This window comes from Rhinichthys klamathensis, unplaced genomic scaffold (genome assembly GCF_029890125.1).
Source record: "Rhinichthys klamathensis goyatoka isolate OS25496 unplaced genomic scaffold, OSU_Roscu_1.1 h1tg000090l_1, whole genome shotgun sequence".
In the NCBI taxonomy this organism is placed as follows: domain Eukaryota; kingdom Metazoa; phylum Chordata; class Actinopteri; order Cypriniformes; family Leuciscidae; genus Rhinichthys; species Rhinichthys klamathensis.
In genome coordinates, this window is record NW_026606629.1 from 264,657 (window position 1) to 283,971 (window position 19,315).

General features: G+C 36.9%; 1 protein-coding gene across 1 annotated transcript in view; it reads left to right on the forward strand.

The window, feature by feature from the left end:
• The first annotated feature begins 5,560 nt into the window (after positions 1 to 5,560).
• nck2a (NCK adaptor protein 2a) overlaps positions 5,561 to 19,315 on the forward strand; it is a 65,979-nt gene continuing 52,224 nt past the window's right edge. The window contains exon 1 of the mRNA XM_056251780.1: positions 5,561 to 5,734. The gene's annotated coding sequence lies outside the window, so the exon portion shown is untranslated. The remainder of the gene's footprint in view (positions 5,735 to 19,315) is intronic.

The following is a 19,315-nucleotide window of genomic DNA, read 5'->3' on the forward strand; positions in this document are numbered from 1 at the left end:
AAAGTTGTAGCTTCAACAACCTGAAAATCTCATCTCTAGTCTAATTCTCCATGATAGTGTTTGGCTTGTGGACTTTTCACAGTTAATGTTGAATGTAGCCTACTCCAATCTCCTTTAAAATTCTCCTCAATTCCCATAATCCCCTTTTGCCTAAGAGCAGCTTTTAATGCACACCGAGTTCATGAATGGAAACACTCGTTATGATGCTAGTGTACATAATCCTGTCACCTTTCCTTTCCATGAATAGGGATGTTCTGAATATTGTAGAAGACCTCCACTTCTGCTTTTAAAAACAGACAGTATGGCTATACTTATATGTTAACAAACAAAGGTAACCACAAGCCAAACATTTAAAGATAAATTCATTCGAAACTATTAACCATGACTGCATTTAATGGGTCTTAATTGTGAGAAATGCGCTCTTTCCTAATCTGCAAATGATCTCATTAATCAGTCAACTTTGTCACTTGAATTACTTCTGCTTCTGTGCACAGCCCAATAATTCATCACACAGAGAAAACACTGGATAATTGACCTCAATTACTTTGTTGTCTTCCCAATAGAGGAATGACAACATCCAAACCACTTCTATTATTGAAATTGATTTTCTATTTGAGGTCGAGTCATTGTCATTCTTTGTTGGTAAACTTAGGCTGTCACACTATCATTAAAATGGCCATAAAACAGACTCGAAAACACTGCAGAATACACTGCAGAGATATATATATATATATATAAGTCTCAGTAAAATCGAGTAGTTATTATATCCAGCTTGCCATCAGTGTTCTTAGGCTCACCAGTGTTTGCTGAAACAGCATATACAGTAACATGTTTTTGCAGGCTAGTTTGATAAATACGCCACGCAAGGCTGTAGATGCAGCTGTGCCCTGCTGATGAAGCAGGGTAATATTCAAAGCCTGTGTTCAGAATGGAATATTAGCTTACTACTTACTGAATACTGCACACTGCTATTTCTTTTTTTTTAAATAATAAGTATGTATGCAACAATAATTGTTTAAATTGATGCTTATCCTTTATGCAAAATATTAAATATTAATAATCAACCAGAGTGCCTGGTCCAATGAGTCCTGTTTTCTTTCACATCATGTGGACAGCCATGTACATGTACGCCGTTTACCAGGGGAAGTGATGGCACCAGGATCCACTGTGGGACGATGACAAGCCGCTGGAGGGAGTGTGATGCTCCGCAATGTTCTGCTGGGGAACCTCGGGTCTGGCTATTCATGTGGACGTCAGTTTGACACGTGCCTCCTTCCTAAACATTGTTGCAGACCAGGAACACTCCTTCATGACAGGTTTGTTCCCTGGTGGAAGTGGCCTCTTCCAGCAGGATAAAGCACACTGCCAGACTGCAACCATCGTCCAGGAATGATTTGAGGAACATGATGAAGAGTTCAAGGTGTTGCCCTGGCCTCCAAATTCCCCAGATCTTTATCAAACTGAGCATCTTTGGGATGTGCTGGACCAAGAAGTTCGAGCCACGGTGGCTTCACCCCGCAACCTACAGGACTTGAAGGATCTGCTGATAATGTCTTGGTGCCAGATATGGGGTCTTGTAGAGTCCATGCCTCAGTGGGTCGGTGTTTTGGCAGCACATGGAGGACCAACATAAAAGGTAAAAGGTAGGTACTAACCCTGAACCTACCCCTAAACCTATAACCTATAAACCATGTAGTTACCGCATATTACCCAGTACTTTATTAGGTAAGTACATTGTAAGTAAACGTATTTGCACGTTCTGTAAAATAAAGTGCAACCAAAACACATTTGCTGTTATTGAGGTGGGATACGGGTAAGGTTAAGAATAGGTTTGGTGGTATGGGTAGGTTTAAGGTGTTAGGGAAGGCTTACCAATGTAATTATTGATGTAATTACAGAAATTATTTACAGCTGTAATTATATGCAGATTTTTTTGTAAATGTAAGTGCAATGCAAAAACATTTATGTACACAATAAGTGCACTGTATCAAATGGTTAATTTAAATGTTGGTAGAAGTTAAAAACACCTAATATAAACTGGGACCAACAAACTAATGATGATTATGTGATGCATATTTGTCAGTCATACATACATGAAATATGTAAAAACAGGTAAGATTTACTAATAAACCGAATATGATTTAAATACACAATTACCAGGTTTATATATTATCATCAATAATTCCAAATTGTTGGGATCTCATACATTTTAAGTAACTGAACATTGTTTGTTCCACAGCCATAATTGAACCATGTTCCTATTTGTTAACTGACCATATTTAGCCTGATTCCAAGCAATTTGAATAAATGCATTGTGTAAAAAAATAAAATATATTTAATGTATTTAAATGAAAAATCGATGCCACCATTTTTTTGAATAGAGAAATCTTACCCGTTTCATTTATGTAACAAATTTATGTGACACATATGCATCACATTACATTTATTAGTTTATGTTAAAACCAACTTAAATCTTAAATTTAGAATGCAGCTTTTCCATGTGAAATCAGAACGTGCCAGGCACAAATCCATGATTGGAATGTGCCGTTTTCCACGTTTTCAGTCGGTAACATGCAGAGGATCACAATGATGTTCTTCAAACACAGGCCTAGGCGTGATGCCCAGTTGTGAGAATTTAAAACACAGCAGACTGGCTCAGTTCATGCGGGAGAGACACAGATGCTGTATATAAATACATTGGTTTAGATAATCCATATTGTGTTTTGTATGTCCAGTGATTTCTCCATGTTGGCATCTGCTTAATTTGACTGCGTAATTTTGCATATCAGTGACTCATATTTTGGGTCACAACCCAACAGAACCAGCCTTATAGGTGAAATTTTGTGACTTTTGTGTATTAGTTCCAGGATATTACATTCAGAGTTCCCTAAACTGGCCTTTCTTGGCACCAGTTTATCTTGTTAACCATCCTTAATATTACAGCTCCAGTTCAAAATGTGATGAACTTTGTCCATCTCAGACAATTTCTTCCATTTTCACAATAAACACTTGTTTTATGCATGATTTAATCAAACTAAAGGGAAGAAGCATGATTAAACTGCCACAGAAAACAACTCAGATGAAAGCACTTTCGGTCATTGCATTGCAGTCAATTATTGAGCCAATAAACCATCGTTCTCCAGCCTGAGAGAAACTCTCATCAAAATCCAATAAATATGTGTGCTTTTTCCCCCGTCTCCTGAAACTATAAAAATATCAGTGGTGAATCAGACTTACTCATTCTTTCATGTGACAACGATGGGGTGACATTTTACTACAGTGTCTGCATTTCCCGTCAAGTCTTGGCAGCAGACACGGTAGTTCTATGAATAAAAATGTTCAGTGCAATGATACATTGCTGAAAACATTTACAGCTTTTACTAAAAGCTTGAAGGGAAATAGTAGAAGGATATAGACTGTCAGTGTCACCACATGACCCCATTTTGTGTCATGAAGGACTTTACAAGCCCGTGAAGCATCCATGTATCATTTGCTCTCTGTTTTGGTAGAGTACACTCTTAAAAAGAATGGTATGTTGTATCATGAAGGAATTTGAACACCCTTGGAATCTTTCCTTTGCACAAAAAGGGTCTTCATAGTGGAAAGGTGTTTTCTTTTTTTTTTTTTTGATGATTAAAAAAGGTCTTTTAAGAAATGTCCACTGAAACTGAAAGGTTCTTTCACAGAATGGTTCTTCTGGCATCACTGCGAAAACCCTCAGGGCTAAAGGCGTACCGGGGTAAAAGGCGCATTTGACTTTATTCTCTTTTAAACCACTAGATGGCACAACATTCAGCCCAGCACAGGGATAGTGTTTTTTTTTCTCCATCATTTACTCTCCCTGAAGTAGTTCCAAACTGAGTTTCTTTCTTCTGCTGAACACATAAGAAGATTTAGTATAAGGTGGTAACCAGAGAATTGATGGGCCCCATTGACTTCCATAGTATTTTTCCCCCACTATGGAAGTCAGTGGACTGTCAACTGCCAACATTTTTCAAAATATCTTCTTTTGTGTTCAGCAGAAGAAAGAAACTCATACAGGTTTGGGAGAACTTGAGGGTGAGTAAATGATGACACAAGTTTAGGTTTGAGGTAAACTATATCCCTTTAACAACTGGTTTTAATGATGAACGTGATAATCTCATATATATATATATATATATATATATATATATATATATATATATTTTAATGTTGTAGATTTAGTAGCAAATGAGAATCGATTATATTTTGAGACAAAGGTCTTGTGAATGATTTTCAGTTTTGTTCAAGGAAATTAAAGCAACAGTTTTTCAATAACAGAAGAATATGTAAAAGTGTGGTATTTGGGGTAAAATGCACCCCTGCTGTTGGGGCTAAAGGCACAATAATTAACATGATAATAAATATCTGGCTGACTTTTCCATTTGCTGACATGACATGGTTAGATTCACATGGTAAATATCATATATTAAGTTGGGTGTCCACCTTAATACATGCTGTACCTTAATCACCATATTTATAATAAAACCACCATATTTAAAAATATGATCATATAATAAAATGCCATATTTATTTGTTACTACTGTAAAGCTATATTAAATTATTATGGGATCTCATTTAATGGTTTCAGAATCTTTACTTTTTAAAATTAACATTTTAATGACAGTATTTATTGAAGAAAAAATAATAATTTTATTTAAATAAATCGAAAATAGTACAAACTCTGCTAAAGGGATCGTTTTGAACAAGTGTTAACTTATTTTATCTGAAGTATTTGTATAAATAATGTGTGCCTTTTTCCGCATACTGGTTTTACTCCGTGACTGGGGTAAAAGGCACACCTTGCCACCTCATGCCTACATTTATAGCCTACGATTTTTAAACAAACAAACCCCTTTTATGATTTATTTTCACACAAAATCTGTTGCTCCATCAATACACTATGGGATTGAAAAGCACATTTTTCTTAAGGTGTGCCTATAGGCTCCGTTGTACTAGGCTCTCATATGAAATCGTATCTAATGTACAAACATACCTCATGCAGCAATAGGCTACCATATTTTTGTTAATGTTTTTTTTTTTTTTTTAGGTGCAGGAAATGGAAATATCAAATCTAAAATCCCAAACTGTAAAAGTTACAGGGAAATTATACCATTTTTTAAAATAACTATAAAATATTTGTGGAAAGCATTTTTTTTGTAGTTAAAATAATGTAAGTCATACCATTAGACAGTCTAAATCTTCAACTTCATTACGGATCATTTATTTATTTATTGTAAAATATAATTGTACTAGGCACACACATCTTTCACTTTCATTTTAAATGTAGGCTATTGCAATGTAGGCCTATTATATGAGGACACTGCTCTCATTCATGTATTAACTTCCTCATGCTTGAAAACTTTACCATACTTCATTAGTATTTAATATACTGTAAGTGTTTCAATAATATTTGAGCAGCCCCTCCATCATCAGCACCCCTAGCTCTCGCGCCTCCCTCCTCGTGCGCGCTGTGCCATGGCAGCGGTGACGTCACCCGTGCATTGACTCGCGCTGCTGGCTGAGAGAGCGAGAGGTTGAACACAGACTGGGGGTTAGAGAGAGAGAGAGAGAGCAGCAGCCTGGGCCCACGGACAAAAACTCACCGAAACGGAATTACATTCTCCAAGCATCGTCTTACCAACCCAAGTCTGCAAAGAGAGCGTGTTTTTCTGCGTGTCCTAAAGCCCGATCTATCAGGAGTTACTGCAAGGTAAGAAAAAGAACACACTAACATGTCAACTAGAGTAATAAAGGCTCGCTTAAAGTTGCCTTGCTGTGCTTTCCTGGCAAAAACTGTGTTCAGTAACGCGTCTACATGCATATTGCTTCTATATCGAGAGGATCGGTGTATGTTACAATGCAAAATGAGAAAGAAACAGGAGCACTTTGAGTGATTGTCTCTCTCGCGCTCGTCTTTTGTCTAACGTTACCAGCTCTGTTGCCACAATAGAGATCCCAACCGCCTCCTTAAAGTTGCTGGATTTGACACATCCGTGAAACAGTGAGGGTCATCTGTTGATAGTACAGTTTAAATACCGCTTTTGGTTTGTTTTTGTTTTGAGACATCATATTAGAGAAAGAATGAAATGATGGCTGCTGAGAATGTCCATTGTCATTTTCTACATGTTGTGTGCTGGCGCCATGGAGTCATTCCACATTGTAAAACAACAGCTTTCCCTGACATGTATCCATTGCCTTAAGGGATAATTATCTATATTGTCGTTTATTGTTTATATATATAAATTTAATTCACTAAGGTGAGAGTGCTTTGAATGAATTAGCATGGCAAGAAGTGCACATTATGCTACTTCTCTGGAAGTGAATGAAACTTGGACCTTGATGTGTGATTGTTTTCAATGGTATTTAAAGGGCTATTCACCCAAAAATTGAAATTCTGTCATTAATTACTCACCCTCATGTCGTTCCAACCCCGTAAGACTTTCATCGTTCATTTTCGGAACACAATTGAAGATCTTTGTGGTGAAATCTGAGAGCTTTCTGTCCCTCCATAGACAGCTACGCAACTACCACTTTGACAATTGAAAAAGTTCATAAAGAGATCGTAAAACTAATATGTGTTGAGCGGTTTAGTCCAAATTGTCTGAAGAGACACAATCGCTTTAATAACGATGAACAAATTTAATTTAGGCTTTTATTTACATAAACATTCATCAACTCACACATCAGTTGTGGTAAACGGAAGCTCAAGCATGTTCGCTTGACATGTGAGAACCAATGAGGTTCATTCTCAGCACGTTTGAGCTTCAGCATGAACCAATGAGGTTCATTCTCGTGTTACGCAGCACGTTTGAGCTTCAGCATGAACCAATGAGGTTAATTCTCGTCTTACGCAGCACGTTTGAGCTTCAGCATGAACCAATGAGGTTAATTCTCGTCTTACGCAGCACGTTTGAGCTTCAGCATGAACCAATGAGGTTAATTCTCGTCTTACGCAGCACGTTTGAGCTTCAGCATGAACCAATGAGGTTAATTCTCGTCTTACGCACCACGTTTGAGCTTCAGCATGAACCAATGAGGTTAATTCTCGTCTTACGCAGCACGTTTGAGCTTCAGCATGAACCAATGAGGTTAATTCTCGTCTTACGCAGCACGTTTGAGCTTCAGCATGAACCAATGAGGTTAATTCTCGTCTTACGCAGCACGTTTGAGCTTCAGCATGAACCAATGAGGTTAATTCTCGTCTTACGCAGCACGTTTGAGCTTCTGCAAGAACCAATGAGGTTCATTCTCCTGCGTCAAGCAGTTTCGGTTGAGCTTCTACGTTCGCTGATCTGTGTTAATATGTGAATAAAAGCCTAAATTAAATCTATTTGTCATATAAATTGATCATGTCTCTTTAGAAAATTTGGATGACTCTTCATGACTTTTCCCCCTAATCTTATGAGAACTGTATACAAAAATGCAACTTAATTGAATGCTTTAAAACATCCTCAATGTAAAATTTGACCTTGTTTCATGTTTTCTATTAGGATTTTTGGCATAGAAATCTCTTGTTTTATTGAAATTGTATGTTTCAATAAACAATGTTAATAAATATAATAACAGTCACATTCTACTTTTGTAATATGAGGGGTTAAAGTTCAGTGATATCTGCCTATTGGGTTTTGATGAAGTATATAAAGCAGATCCTTAAGTAGGCTACAGCAAAATACACACAGTCTCAACAGAGGACCTCACTTAAAAAAAAACTAGATGGCAAATGAAAATGCTTAAATAGTTGATTTTACGACACAGTCGAGGGTCATTTGAGAAGTTGGGCCCCAAAGAAAGATTTAGTTAATTTAATACACTGTCTGATTACTGGAGTTTGTTTAAAATAGTTTCTTTCATGCACAAAGTAAACATGAAGCATCATGTGATTTAGAGTTGGTGCAGATTTTCTACATTTATGGTCAGGTTCTTGACACTGTATTCCTTTCCATCTCCCTTTCACAGACTCTCGGTACTTGCATACTTACCAGCATTATGATAATTGAATTTTACACCAGTCAGGATTTCTCCTGCCCGGCTTACTGAGTAAGTGGCTCAAATACTGGGCTACTTTGAAGACAATAATCCTATTTTTTTTTAATAGTTTCTCAAGAAACATCCTTAGAGGATTGAAAAAGCTAACATGCTTATACTTACTACACAGTGCTGGTATTTGTGCTAATATATTACCATCACATTCACAGTATTCCAAAACATATGTTGTATTTCTTGTCTGAGTTACGTATAGATTTGAATGCATAATATATAGATTATCAGTTTCGACCGGTTCAAAGTTTCGCTCTGATCACACCCACACTTCTGACGTTTCTTTCATGCTCGTGATCTGTAGTGTGTTGCCTTGCAGTGACAGGTATGTGGAATCTAAGGCATGACGACTGAACACGGTAACAACTCTGGTTGCATTTTCTATTACAAAACTCATGTAAGTGTCACGTTGTGTCTGTCATTGCGCAACGAAAGACAACATAATTGAGCTTATGTAATGCACCAGGAACATTCTGCCATAAACAGTGTCCCAAAGGCAAGTGTTGGGACATTTTTGGAACTGTAATTTTCAAGAATGGAAAAAACTATTGAAATTTAAAGATTTTTCTAGAGATAGACTACACTGTAAAACATTATTTGATTAATATGTTATGACAACATGTTTTTACATCGCTTTAACTCATCAAAATAAGTTAAGCAATTTTCAACTGTTTTTTATAAGTTCTGTAAGATTCAACAAATTTTTTAAAGTCAGTTTAAAGGGGTAGCCTCGTGAGACCATCCTGATCTCGCGAGCTTTCAAGGTTTCACTCGCAGATCAGTCTGGATACTTTCCGTTAAAGAAAATTTGGGAGCAGTTCACCAAACGAACGTCCAATCAGCGTTGGCTTTGAGGCGGGTTGAGGTGTGACGCAACGAGAAGCGCGTCAGTTCATTCTAAAGAACATGTCGGCTTCAGCGGATGAAACTAGCATCAGCGTGGCTATCGAGCAAGTTTTATCGGAATTACAGAGTATTTCTTCACTGAAAGAAGAGCAAAACACTGCTCTGGAGGCTTTTCTCAGAGGAAAAGATACGCTCTGTTAGTACGTCATATGCTTCGTTGATCTGATTGGTTGATTTGGCCCGTCTATCACCAACATAGGCCTATCAGCTAACCAGTATTTTCGCCCCTTACCAAAACTACTTCAACGGAAGGTTTCCAGATGGATATGCGGAGCAAATCCATCTGGCGGAGTCAGGTTATTAAAGGGGTGGTATAATGCCCTTTTCACAAGAGGTAAAATAAGTCTTAGATGTCCCCAGAGTGTGTATGTGAACTTTTACCTCAAAATACCCCACAGATATTTTTAATAGCATGTTAAAATTGTCACTTTTTGAGGGTGAGCAAAAACGCACCGTTTTTGTCTGTCCCTTTAAATGCAAATGAGCTGCTGCTCCCTTTCAAGAAGAGGGCGGAGCTACATCAGCTCATGTCCTTTTACCTGACACTCACACATGCACTGAAAATTTCAAAAAACTTTTAGCTTTTTATGTTCAAACCGGAGTCAGACAATGATGGAGAGATTCAAAAAGAAGTGACAACATGTAGAATGCAACAGGACATTTCTGATTGGTTAATTGATGAATTTAGGTAGCTTATGTGTAGTTATCTTCTAGTCATTGATTAACATATTCTGTCATGATAATCTATAAATCGTATTCCCGGGGGCGGCGTTTATGTACATTTAAAAAAAAAATTGAACACAATACTGTCATCACAGTGTTCTCCTTTTATCTCTGTGACCAAAAGAGGAAATCTGAATGGTCTTTTAGTGCTGAAATGGTCTAAAAATATCCCATGCGCTCTTTTTTTTTTTTTTTTTTACTGATCTCATTTACAAATGTGCTGTTTTCTGGACCGAGGCTCTGGAATGTGCTGTGCACACGGTACTCTCTCAGTACCAGCCACCAGTCTCCAAACAAAAGACTGTTTAGTCAGAGCGTCTCCCTCCATCTGAGCTTTGCCATTTATTTAGTACATGGGCATAGCTTTCGGTGTAAGTTCATTGATGTGTATGTCCACCGTCTGCGAATAATGGAGCCCGCCATCATTTCTGCTGTTCTTTTTGCATGTTATTAAGTTACAGTCTGTAAAGGCAAGATATATAAATCTATTAGTGCTGTCAGCCCTTGTTCAGAAATGATGTACTTGTGATTTACAGATGAATCAGTCAATTAGAGACAAGCTTGGTTTTGCAGTTCCAGACATGATTTGTTTGAAATTATAGTTTGCGCTTGTTGATAATTGCGTCCTGCTTAGAAATCTTGCAAGGCAAGTGTTTTCTGCATCTCTCAGCTGGCTTATACGCCAACGTCTCCCCAACTGGCTCCCTCAGAACTTTGACCTAAATGTACTTTAACTTTTCTATAAAAGGCTGTAATTATAGTGTTTATGGATTTGGCAGAGTCTTGCAAGTATTCAGCGTGGCCGCAGATAGTTTGTGGTTTAGTATTTTGTAAATGTATTGATTTATCACATACTTGTGGTTAAGGCTGCCCGTTTTCCCTTGCTGGGTGGATGTCCACTAAAATGTTGTCAGTTTGTATAGTAAATGTTCATGGTGCACCGATTTTTTTGTGAAATTGTGACCCTATTTAAACCCTCTATCTAAAGCTGTTGAATGGATCTGGATGGTATATGAATAAAAATCCCACTTGTCATCGTCTCCATAAATTTAGATTGTGGAAATCGTGTTGGGAGGGAAAGGCTCGCATCTGCAACATCACGTCACAGCAGAGTTTGTGGTTTGGAACTGGAAATTGCTTTTTGCCGTTCTAAAGCAAATTTTAATCTTTCCCAAAATAAGAGCCTTCAAAAAAAGAGAGAAAAGGCCCAGATTGCCAGCTCCAGAGACAGACATCCCGTCTAATAGAGCGCACAGATGACAGTTAAAGGTCAGGCTGGAGTTTTGTTATTTTTATCATAATCATTTGTAATCTCTCAAGCAGGCATTATGCATGCAGCTGATTTAGCAATGATGGAACTGAATTGGTCGGCGTGCCTCTGGTAAGAAAGAGGATTTAGGCTATCCTGCGCATCACAAGTGCTCCTACAATGTGTCATTCCTCTGGTTGAATGGGATTGAAAGGCTGTGTATTTTTTCATTTGTTTTTTATAGGTCATATGTGTAGGCTAAAGAGATTTGACTGTGAAAACGATCATCCACCACTATTCCAGACTGTCTAAATCTGAAAAAAAAAAAACCTCCCTTTTTTTCCACATGGAATATTCAGTGCATGCAAAGCAAATATGAAAGATGACAGTTTGTGAAGATCTCATCTAGGGATGAATTTTCAACAATCTCACAGGTAAACATAAATATTTTACGAGGATGCGATTTCATATGAATTTGTACATTGAAAACCGTACGGAAACATACGATTTTTAGGAAAAAAGCATGAAGGTCCACCCCTGAACATAACCGTCACTGAGTCATAGGCGAATCGTATGAATAAGATTTAATTCATACGAATTAGCCACCAATTCGCCGAAACGTAAAATAGTTACGAATTGCCATTAGATTGTGTTGGATGATTTTATAGAGCATTTAAACTGTGTTTGCTGGCATGTAAGATTTTAAATTTGACAAAAGTCTCAACAAAAGACAAATGTGATTGCTCAAGATCTTCAGGCGTTTTGTGCGTTTGCACAAAAGCCTCATTTAGCTTTGTTTTCCATGCAGACTTTGTTTGTGTCGGTTGCAATCTGGGTGTTCAGTGCTGTTGCGGTGGCACCCAATTAGAAAGGGCAATTTATTTAACGAGGGCATTGTTTGGTTAATTGTGTTTTCATTAAGGGATCGAGGTTTGTTGACCATGGGGAACGTTCTTATGAGTAACTATTAGCAGTTAAGGAGAGTTTTACTGAGGAGCTGTACATCGTGTGAAAACTCACTGGAAAATTGAACTAGACTTTGTCCCTTGGCTGAACCTTTTCCTTTCACATGCTTTCCAGGGATTATCTCAGACTTGCATAGCGGCATAGAGCATCTTTCTCTTTATGACTTTGTTCTTTCTTTGCTGGATTGTAGTCCTGGCTGCTTCTTCCATTCATCCTCTTATCACTTTTTTTTTTCTGTCAGACCTCCTGTAGACAGAATTATGACTTCCCAGTTGGGGTGTAACGATACCCTCGTGTCACGATTCGATACGTATCACGATATGATATTATTGCAATACTCCAATTTACTTACTTACATTTGATGATTCAATTTCTGTTCCTAAATACTGTTTTTACTTGAAAAACATAAAGCACTGCTTATTTCATTTGTATCTTTGTTCTATTGTATTTTTTTATGCTTGTAATTGGTTTATTATTTCTACGCAGCCCTGGTTTTAATGTTTATTAATTCATTAAGAAGTGTTTTTGGCAAGTTGCACCACGTGACATTAGAGCCTGAATTAACTTAGCCATAACATTTGAAAGTTTAAGTGATTATGATATTTTAAGTAACTTACCTTCATACAGTCAAGGTATGTGATATAATTTTTTGTATGTATTTTTTTTGTACCACATGACGTCTTTGATTAAATAGTTTTTTAATATTTGTAGTAATTTTTACAAAAATGCTTCATTGCTTACTTCGAGAAATAATAATAAAGTATAAAACCAAACTACTTTTGTTTTTAATGAGGATGTTTTTTTTTTGTGATATGACGACAGTTGAATAACCCTGACATATTTGATATTATATCCAAAAAATTATTAAACAAAATGTTATTTCAGAAATTAAAAACATACAAATCAATCATCATAGAATAGGTATATTCAAATAATTGTATAGTAATTAATTAATACAATTAATTTTAAAAAGTATTTACAAAATCAGCATCATATCAATGACACAGTTTTGTTACCTGCAAGATTGATTAACTTCTCGGCCAACCTGGTTAGATCCTGCGATCTTTGTAAGGGCTTTCCAGTAGGTTGGAAGTCTGTGGGCATAGAGATGCACCTTTATCATGTCACTCCATCAGCTGCTCCAGCAAGGTGATTGTGTTTTCTTGTAGCAGATATCAGACCTAATCTTCCTTATGAAAGGTTCTGTCATCTCTCTGTGTAATATAAATGCTCTCTCTCTTACGCACAAACATCTTCTTGAAAGTGCACAGATGCATCCCTGATCAGACATGATCAGACACAACAGCCCTTCTCTTTCAGCACCCCATTGCCATGCACACTGAACTGATCATTAATTCATTTTCCAGTCATAAACACCCTGTAAAGGGCTTCGTGGGCTGTAATTAAGGGTCGCCTGCTCTTAAAGGAGAACTCCGGCGCAAAATGAACCTTTAGTCTAATTAAACATTGTTACCTAGTCAACCGTTATCTGAGATTTGTTTTCATGATTATCGAATGTTAATAGTTTTATCTCTAAAAACAGTTTAGCCTATAAAGCTAGTATAACGCTAGTATATTGGGCATAGTGTAATGACAAATAAAAATCGCTTGTTAATACCACTAACAAGGCTGAAAATAGACCCACACTAACACGGTAGCATAATGAGGGTCCCTACCTTCAAACCGAAGCATTGAGAACTTTGTCAGTGTCCAGACAGTTTAATAAGAAGATATTTTTTACACACAGTCAACTTCGCGTATACAGACAGGAGCCATCTTTGAAAAAGAGTCTCTACCCGTCGATCTACGAACGCCGATCCAAGCCTGCTGTTCGCGCTCACCTTATCACGACTTATAGCTCGTTCACATCTCACCAGCGCACTTGGATCGGCGTTCGTAGCTAAACTGTTTTTAGAGATAAAACTATTTACATTCGATAATCATGAAAACAAATCTCAGATAACGGTTGACTAGGTAACAATGCGTAATAGGACCAAAGGTTCATTTTGCGCCGGAGTTCTCCTTTAACTGCATGGCTGGTTTTGAATTTCCTCAGTGAAATGGCCATTCTGGACTGGACAGGGCAGGAGTGTGAAATTCAACACCGCCTCTAAGTGCTTCATTGCAGCTCGGATTGAGCAGCAGATTTGGGCCCGGCTTGCCCCTCTCCCCTGCTGATTCAGAGCCTACTCCAGCCCTCCCCCTCGCTCAGACAGGACAGAGCAGAACGCAGGCTCAGGTGTAGCTCAAACAGTAGAGCGTTGGCGCTTGCAACACCAAGGCCATGGGTTCGATTTCCAGGGAAAGCAACGGATATGAATATAAAGATGTTGAAATGCAATGCAAGTCACTTTGGATAAAAGCGTCTGCCAAATGCATAAATGTAAATGTGTAGCTAGAAGTCATGGGAATTTGAAGAAGATGGCTCTTGGGTAACTGCATGCATTTAAAAGTATAGTTTACACAAACATGTAAATTCTATCATCTTGTGTTCATGTTGTTCCAAACCTGTATGATTTTCTTTCCTCTGTTGAACACAAATTATTTTGAAGAAACTTTCAGCTGTTTTTCTCCATGCAATAAAAGTCAATAGTACTCTCCAAAAGTTTCAAGCTCCACAAAGGTGAGTAAAAGAAATCCATACAAATTCAGTGGTTTAACTTTTAACTTTAACTTTTCAGAACATTGATCAATTCATGTATATACACATGCCAAAATCGGCAACGTTTCAGCAATATCAAACCTCATCCGGTTCCTGTATGGCAGGTTACTTAGTGTCATAAAGACAACTCACAAGAAGATGTCATTCATTGGACTTACATTTGCGATCTTGGCCACTTGAGAGCAAATCTATGCGACAGGAAGTAAGTGCGCTACTGTTCAAGGTCTAAAAAAATTCCAAAGCTCACTGCCCTTAATGAACATTACAGTAAATCCACACTATCTATGGCTTTGGAGCATTATTTATAATTTTGTATATTATAAATTATTCATCATTTATGATTTTACTGGTGCAGAGATTAGTATGTGTTGTGTATTTTGTAAAATACTACTTTTTGGAGTAATGAACAGACAACAGACAATAAGAGGTATTCGATTTTAAATAACTTGGGTTATGTATACGTTTGTAAATATATATTTTTATCTGAGGGCCTATATGGCCCTGACGGTTCCCCTCTGCCTGTTTTCGTGTTGTATTCTTGTGCAATAAACTCATCATTTTTGCCTGAACTAGGCCTATCTCTTTAACATTTCAATCATTAGGTTAAGCAGCAGCAATTCCTGTATATTAAGTGTTTTAGCAGCTAGAATATGGGTAGATGTGTTGAAATAAATGTGCTGACCATTGCCAGATGTTGGAGACAGTGAGGTTAATTGTCTGTGAGTAGGTGACCAGACGCTATGTATGGATATCTGTGACTGCTTCAGCACTCCACAGCCCAAGGCCTGACCATTCACAGTCAGCCTCTCAGATAAAGGTCATGACAACAGATTTGTGCTGTCAACCACATAGAAGAAGAGACAGGAGATTGAGCTAGACTAGAGGGAGGGTGAGAGATAGAAGGACAGGAAGAAGAAAGAGAGAGGAAGAACAGAGTTCACATGAGAAATTCACAACCAAGACAAAGATGCTAGTACCAGTGGGAGGTTGAGCTTGATGATCTTTCACTGTCAAGTCTGATTCTGTTTGTGCAGTGTTTGCTGCTTTGTTCTGTCAGAGGGTTTGTTTTGTTCCAGTTCATTTAATTAACTTGTTTTTCTGCTTGTTTGAGTCTAGTTGTGTCTAAGTGTTTGGAATCTCTAAAGAAACAGTTGTGCTTTTCACTGTGTTTGTTGCTGAGGTCCATGACCCGATGTGAGATCCACCAATCAGTGAGTTTCCCGAATCTCAATCAAATGTTTGATTCGTTAAAATTAATGGAGAGTATCTCACGTTTTTCCTTGGATGCCCACACTCATAAACACTCTCATGCATATTAAGAAAGCCGTAGCAAAAATGTTGAGGATAACTGAATCCCTTCTCGGGAGGGAGAGTACATATACACCATAATGTGAATTTGATACCTGGAGTCTTTCCTTATCTCCCCTTTTCTCTCAGTTCAGGGAACGGATGTAGAGTAGGACGTGTTAATCTGTGTTTACATCAAGAGTTATGTGATCCTACCTATTCGCCATCTCCGGACCTGTTCTCTCTCATAAGTGAACTTTGAACATGGGTGAGGTTTCTGTGAATGTTCTCCTCTAGTAGTTCTTTTGTAAGACAATACAGCTTGAACTCTTACCCAATTTCTTAGAAACTGTGACGGGGCCTGATAGACAATCCTATTATCTCTTCTTTTATCTCACTTTCTCTCTTCTTTTCCCCCTCAGGGTTTTTTTCTCTCTCTCCACAGTTCCCCCTTTTACCATTGTACCTCTATTTCTTCTCAGAGTCTGTCATAATATTCGAGGTCACTCATGGTAGGAGATGGTGCTTTTTAAACCTTAACATTGTGACTCCAGCAGTAGAATAGCTGTACTTTTTCAATTTTCTAGATTCTTTTCAATGTCTCTGATCTTCTATTTAGTTTATTTGACTGATTTTAGCTCAGATTTTATTTATTTGATTTTACCCCAAATTCTGGAACATGACCCGTGCAGTCAGGCTTTGACTATTGGCATGAAGTCCGGTCCACTTTGCAGCTTATTCTTAGTTAGACTCAAACCACAGTTGCCTTTTACTTCATGATCTTAATGGGACAGGAAAATCTGCTCTGTTAAAAATTATTATAATTTTAATGCTAAAAGACTTTAAAAATGCTACAGTAAAAACCTATTAATTGGTGAACATTAAGTTTCCTTACTGTATACAGTGTAAAACTATAATGAATCTAACAGGACATTTCAAGTAATTTTAAAGTAAAATACGTTTTACTGTAAACAGTTTTTGGAAACTAAAATCTTCGTCTCAATTTTCAGTGAAAAGCCTTAAACTGACATTCACAGAATTCCCTGTGTCACTCACACTTTACATTTTATGTTTTTTTTTTCATTTAAATAGTTGCTTCATCTTAGTATTTTTCTTAACACTTGTATTTACATTAGGTGTTTGTTACATCTTATGTTATTAAATTAATGTTTATTGCATTATTTTAGTGTTATGTGTATTGCATTATTTTAGTGTTATGTGTATTGCATTATTTTAGTGTTATGTGTATTGCATTATTTTAGTGTTATGTGTATTGCATTATTTTAGTGTTATGTGTTGGAATGCACCGATATGAAAATTTTGTCCGATACGATAATTCTTTATTTTTAAAAGCCGGAAACTGATATATTGGCCGATCAATCTAAATCCAAATTTTTATATAAGTTTTGAGAGCCTGATTAAAACAAGTCTCGTTATTAAAAGCCACATCCCAAGCACACAATTATAAATTAAGACACACCCTGGCCTGACGAAGGCATAAAGCCGCAACGCGTAGGTGTATCTCAGTATCTGTCACCAATTTTATTCACTTAAAGCCATGATCAAAGGCTTTTAAAAAAAGTTTCTATATTATTCGAGTGCCTTGGAGTACCTTTTTTGTTGTTGAGCTGAAATATCCCAAGAGCACCGAGATTTCACACCCTGTGCAGCACTTCTTTTACATTTTTTGCTTTGATTATAAATTAATGTTCTTATTATAATTTTAGGTATTGCCTATATGACAGACCTAACTGTTGTACTTAATTGTATTTTACTTTTTTGAAGCGATTCCAATCAAATTTCAAGCAAAAATAGTGCGCACCATAGTGTCAGCTGAAGGAAATAATCCATAATTTATCAGCCTTAATATATTGGCCAAATTTTCTTATCGGGGCGATAACAATATGGTGGCTGATATATCGTGCATCCTTAGTGTGTTATAACAATACTATATTTTAGTATTTACATCAGATTGTTGAAAAGCTATTGTGATAAACTTTGATTCATCGTGTGGCTTTCTCGTTACCACCTGTTTTTATGGTGGTTGTCATTATATTATATAGGCTTCTATAAATTCACTTCAATTTAAGTTCTATTTGTAAAACCTAAATTGCTACATCCACAGGTGCCTTTTTTACCGTACTTTTCAGAGATTTTTCAAACAAACTCTTGAATATTATTGATGGACTGTGTGCGGGTCCGTAAGAATGTCTGGTGATTATCTGTGTCTGATCCAAGTTAAACTGTTAACACTGTTCTTCTTTGTCTATGTCCCAGTGGTGGATCCCATCAGCCCACCGCTTTGTGCAATACCCCTGCATTGTGTCCACTGGCCTTGCTCTGGTTGTGCCGCAGTGTGAATTGCATGTTGGCTGAGTGTGCAAAACGCTCCTCCTTTATTCACTAAGGGGAGAGATAGTCCTAAAGAGAACACACGCTTTCCCTCTCACGGCCCTCTTTGGAGGAAGCACGTGAAAGTATTTGCTGATGAAGCTATGGTGTGTGTTTGTTGGACGGATGCCACGGGTGCTTGGGCCATTGACTCTAGGCCATGGGTCAGTCGACCAGTCGTCGTCTATCAACCGCTCGACTAAGAGGATAACATAGATTTGTGTCTTTTAGTTTTTAGACCTTTAGCATGGTATAAAAACTCTGAAAGCCATCAAAGGACCACTTTTGTAACCAATTCACCGAAATAAAACTGTTAGAGAGGATCCCTGCAGAGTGCAGACAAGTCTCTTAAAATAATATTTTAATATTTAAATTAATATTTTATCAGGTCATTTGACAGCTAGATGATTTCAGGTTGTTAAGTGTCATGTGATGGAACTTCAAAAAATTTAATAAATGTATGAATAAATAATTTGTAAATACTTTTTACCTGGAAAATTATACAATACCATTCAAAAGTTTGTGGTTAGTAAATAGCACACTTATTCAGCAGGGACAAATGAAATTAAAGTGATTTAAAGACTTTTATTATGATTAGTGGTGTCAATGATGAACTATTCACACATTTTTCTGTAATTAATAATCGCGTGAATAATCGCACCTAACATTAAAGTTTTTTATATATTTTTATTTTGTAATTTCACATTTAATCTCAAAATTAATGTAGAAACAACATAAAGACATACATAAATGCATTATCACAGTTTCCATACAAATATTAAGCAGCACAACTGTTTTTAACTTTATATTGAATAAATGTTTGTTTTTTTGAGCACCAAATCAGCATGTTAATGATTTCTGAAGGATCATGTGACACTGAAGACTGGAGTAATGATGCAGAAAATTCCGCTTTGCCATCACAGGAATAAATTATAGTTTAAAATATATTAAATTTGTAAAACAGTTATTTATATTCTAATATTATTATAATATTTCACAATGTTAATGTTTTATTGTATTTTTATTCAAATAAATGCAGCTTTGGTGAGCACTAGAGATTTCATTCAAAA